The following is a 5,247-nucleotide window of genomic DNA, read 5'->3' as shown; positions in this document are numbered from 1 at the left end:
TGGTCCAGTGGTAAGAATCTTTGTTTTCTTAATACTGAGATGCAATCCATATTGAAGACTGCATTCCTTGGTCTCTGCAACAAGTGCTTCAAGTCCTCACTTTCAGCAAGTAAGGTGGTGTCATCTGCATAATGCAAGTTATTGATGAGTCTCCTACCAATCCTGATACCACATTCCTCTTAATAGAGTTCAGTTTCTCAGATAATTTGCCTAGCATATAGATTGAACAGGTATGGAGATAGAATACATCCCTGACACACTTTCTTCCCCAATTCCAAAATATGCAGTGCTCCCCTGCTCCATTTGCACACAGCCCCCTAAGATTACTCAATAATTTGAAGAGGTCCCTAACTGCAGCCTTTCTCAATGCAATAATTTTCCTTATCTCCTAACTGCTGGTACCCACAGTGTTTGTTATTTGTAGGTCCAACCATGTAAGATAGTCATTGACAGTTTTCTCCATCTGTCATGATGTTGCATATCAGTTCAATGGCAAGAAATTTGGTTTTCTTGACATTGAGATGTAATCCATATTGACGTCTTTGATCTTCAGCAGCAAGTGCTTCAAGTCCTCCTCACCTTATCTGGTTGGATTATAGTCTTGGAAATCTTATTGGGCAATTATACTCTGTCTTTCAGGGTCACTGTGAATCGGAATTGACTCAATGATACCATGTAAAGGAAGGATGGAAACAGTAATTACAAATGAAAGAAACAGAAAACTTGATAAAATTATAACAATGATTTTATTAAAGATAAATGGTTTGTACCAATTAAAAGAGAAATCAGAATAGATGAAGGATAAAAAGATTAATTTTATGCTGTATATACCCAAAACTCATTGCCGTGGAGTTGACACTGACAAATTGCTGACACTTCAGGTATTTTTTAAGACATGTAAAAGTTTATTTATAATAATGTCTTTATAAATTTCATAATCTAAGAAAGCTCCTTAAAAACAACTATAAGATCATTTTACCCCAGTAACAATATCAAGAGCAGCAAACAACAAATGCTGGCGAGGTTGTGGAGAAACTGGAACCCTTATTCACTGTTGGTGGGAATATAAAATGGTGCAACCACTATGGTAAGCAGTATGGCGCTTTCTCAAAAAGTTGGAAATAGAATTTCTGCTGGAGAAGGAGGGGCAATCTCCTCCTGTACCAGTCAGATCCAATTTAACGGTACACACACACACAAAATAGTGAAAAAAGAAAGAAAGAAATACCATTTGACCCAGAAATTCCACTACTAGGAAAATACCCTAAAGAAACAAGACCTTCCACCCAAACAAATATATGCACACCTTGTTTATTGCTGTGTTGTTCACAATAGCAAAGGGATGAAAGCAACCCAAGTGCCCATCAACAAATGAAAGGATAGACAAGCCATGGAATATTCACACAATGTAATACTACACGGCACTGAAAAACAAGGAATTCATAAAATATTACACAACATGGATGACCCTAGAGGATATTATGCTGAGTGAAATATCTCAGTCACAAAAGGACAAATATTGCATAACACTACTGTTATAAAACAACACTGACATGGAAGTCTGGCAGAAACTAAGAAAAGAGGGGGAAAATAATCAACACTGCATTGGAACAAATGAAGGAAAGAACTATTTAAAAGAAATATATGATTGGGCATTCTTTGTATAACAACAGTCCAGAGTAGGAGGTGCATAGCAAAGTGGACTGGGGGAGTGGTGGTAGGGAGGGAGGAAATTATGCAACAATGACTGAATTTTTTTTTTTTTTCAAAAAAAAAGCTAACTGGAGAGGTAGGAAGGAAAATGTGCAATAATGATGAATGAAAATCCAAATTTTCTTTTGCTGAAATCACAATAAAAATATATTAAAGTTTTTTTAAAAAAACTATAAAAAAGGAAGAAAAAGGAAAAAAGAAAGCTCCTTTCCACCCCTCAACTCAAAGGGCTCAAATATGAAGGCATTAGAATAAATATTTAAAATAACATTTTAAACATGGCAAAAAGATAGTGTACATCAGGATTTTTAGCCAATTTCCAAAAGGCAGAGGAAAATCTTCACATGGCCACAATATCATGTTCAGCAAGGTTGTCTTCACTTTCAGAATGCAGGGTGTTGGCTCTGTACAGTTTCATGGTGTGTAAGTCACATGATGAAGTAGAAGTAAAAGTGTTATTCATAAGTAAGCTTCCTGGACAAGGCAGTATTTTAAATTTTCTGAGTTTATCACTGTCTTTTACTTAATTGTTTTCAACAAGTATAACACAAGTTCTTTATAAACATAACGTGCGATTGGAATATGACCAGTGACATCCAGATTCCTTGATGTCTATGTCACTGAACTTTCAACGAGAATGCCTGTGGAACGTTGCTTCCTCCAAACTATAAGCCAAGACAAAGAACATAATGAGCCCTCCAACCATCACAAAAGAGCTTCACAACATCCGACTTCATCATCCAGGGGGCACCAAAAATAGGAAACGTGACACTCCAGTTTTTAGAGGCTGTATATTACACAAGAGGAGATTGCCCATCTTCTTACCTCAGAGCTACTTGGAGGTTCAGACTGCCTGAAAAGTGCCACGTTTGGGTTAGCAGCACCTCTGGTAAGCTACCAGAGCCTCCTCAACAGAACAAGTAAACCCAGAATCAGCAAGTAAAAAGAGTGCACAGTGTCAACAGCTGACAGAATCTAACTGACATAGACTATTTCCCATAACAAAAGAAGCACTGGTGGTATCAATGGTGAAGGACTCAGCTGCTCACTGAAAGATAGGTGGTTCAGAATCACCAAGAAACTCAGTGCAAGAATGACCTGGGGATCTGCTTCCAGAAAGATTACAGCCATGTTGACATTGGTATAACACCTACGAGCAACAACCCACAACACAGAAGACACATTCTTCACATTCTTTTCAACTAAGTGCACGTGGAGCATACACCAAGATGATTGATTGTATTGTGGGTCAAAAAAGAAGTCTCAAAAACTTAAAAGAATTGAAAGCATAAAGTGTGTTTTCATATCATAATGGGAATAAAAGAAATCAACACCAGAAAGGTAACAGGAAACAATTCAAGTATTTGAAAACTAAACATCCACCTCCCAGACAGTGGATGATGGAGCAAGTATCAAGACAAATTAGAAAATACTGAAAATGTAACAAAACAATATCAAGTATTAAAATCTGATATGTAATTAAGGCAATGTTCTCAGAGAAATTTGTAGCATCAAGTATGTCTGTTAGAAAAGTAATGTCTCCATTATCTAGTGCTGCCTTAACAGGAATACCACAAGTTTAGGACTGTTGTTGTGTACTGTTGAGTTGGAACTCACCTGTAGCTAACCCTCCAGTGAGTTTTCAAAGGCAGTAAATCACACAGCAGGAAATTGTCTCTCTCCCTTCAGGCAGCTAGTGGATTCAAACTGCAAACCTTCAAGTATATGACTAGTATACAATTTATTCTGTCCTAGTTTGTGGGACCAGACATCCAGTTTCAGAGTACCAGCTCTGGGGAACAACTTTTTCTCTGTTTTCTGGTTCTGGGGGTTCCCAGAGCAGGGCCCTTAGATGTAAAATATTTACTGTTTCTGCCACTTTTTTCTTGGTGGTAAAGTACTCTCATCTCCCACTTTTCTCCAATGCAGATAAATCTCCAGGAAGCTGTCTTGACATTGGATCAAGGCTGTGACCTAAATAAAGGTGTTACATTTCACCCTAATCTCCTTAATCAGGGCTGATTATATCACATGAGATTATGGTAGATGATTACATCTTTGCATAAGTGCCAAACCAGTGAGAATATGGCCTAGCCAAATTGAATTACGTGTGGGATATAATTAAATCTATGACATTTCAGAAATGAATAATCTATGTCTCTACATAAGTAAATAATTAAATAAGTGTAAAATAAACTAGAGTAAAGAGATAATTTTAATAAGAACAAGAAAATACAGAATTTTAATAAGAACAGGAATTAATGGAATTTTTTAAAAAAACCCAGAAAATTAATGGGATCCAAAGCTGAAATGATAAAATGATCAATAAAATTTATAAGCCATAATGACAAAAAGAAGACACAAGGAACTTATAGGTTCTTTTTTTATTATTATTCTTTTATTATTCGTTGTTGCACATTTTCTTCTCCCTCTCCCCTCCCACTTCCCTAACCCCCCACAATGGACCCCTTGTTCCAGATTGTTCTTGTACAGATAATGCATAATCATACATTCCTTTTGGACAGTTCTTCTTATCTGTTCTAATGCAGTGTTCATTATTTATCCCCTCTTTCCTTATTCCCTCTCAAGCCCTCCCATGTCTGTCTTATTTTATAACTATGGTGTTAAGCACTATTTGTCCTTTTTGTGACCAAGATAATTCACTTAGAATAATGTACTCATTGATCCCCCATGTTGTGTAATGTTTTAATATTTCATTGTTTTTCAATACTGTGTAGTATTCTATTGTGTCAGTGCACAATAGTTTTCCTAGCCATTTTTTTTGTTGATGGACACTTGAGTTGCTTACATCTCGTTGCTATTGTGATTAATGCTGCAGTAAACATGGGTGTGCATACACATCTGTTTGAGTTGGGGCAGTAGTGCTTTTAGGGTATATTCCCAGGAGTGAAATTTCTGTGTCAAATGGTATTTCTATTTCCAACTTTTGGAGAAAGCACCAGACTGCCTTCCATAGTAGTTGCACCGTTTAAAATTCCCACCAAGAGTGACTAAAAGTTCCAGTCTCTCCACAACCTCATCAGCAGCTGTTGTTTGCTGCCCTGTTCAACTTTGCTATTGTAGCTGGGAACATTCTTCTTTATGGTGAAAGGCCTTTTTTCAGAAAGGTGACCTGGTGTGCAGTGGTCAGAGCACTTAGTTGTTAACCAAAAAGAGATAGATGTGGCAGTCCACTTGTTTGAGAATTACAGCCTTGGAAACTCTACGAGTCAGATCTGCTTTATACTGTGTGGTTGTATGTAAATTGGAATCAACTCCATAGATAGCAGTGGATTTTCTTTTAGGAACAGAGCAAAGAGGCCAGTTTTCATCACTACTAGCCACATCATCTTAGAAGCCATAATTGATGGAATAAGAAAAAAGACCTAGCATATAGATCAGACAGAAACCTCTATTCTCAAACAAGGGTGCTCTGGTGGCATACATAGTCTTTAGGGAGGGGTGCAGTTAACCCAAAGGGTTAACTCTCTGGCACTTCACATTCACCAGTTACTCATAGGAAAACAGTAGACA

The sequence above is a fragment of the Elephantulus edwardii genome, unplaced genomic scaffold, assembly GCF_000299155.1.
Source record: "Elephantulus edwardii isolate Elephantulus edwardi_28Jun2011 unplaced genomic scaffold, EleEdw1.0 scaffold00096, whole genome shotgun sequence".
In the NCBI taxonomy this organism is placed as follows: domain Eukaryota; kingdom Metazoa; phylum Chordata; class Mammalia; order Macroscelidea; family Macroscelididae; genus Elephantulus; species Elephantulus edwardii.
This window is presented reverse-complemented; position numbering follows the sequence as displayed.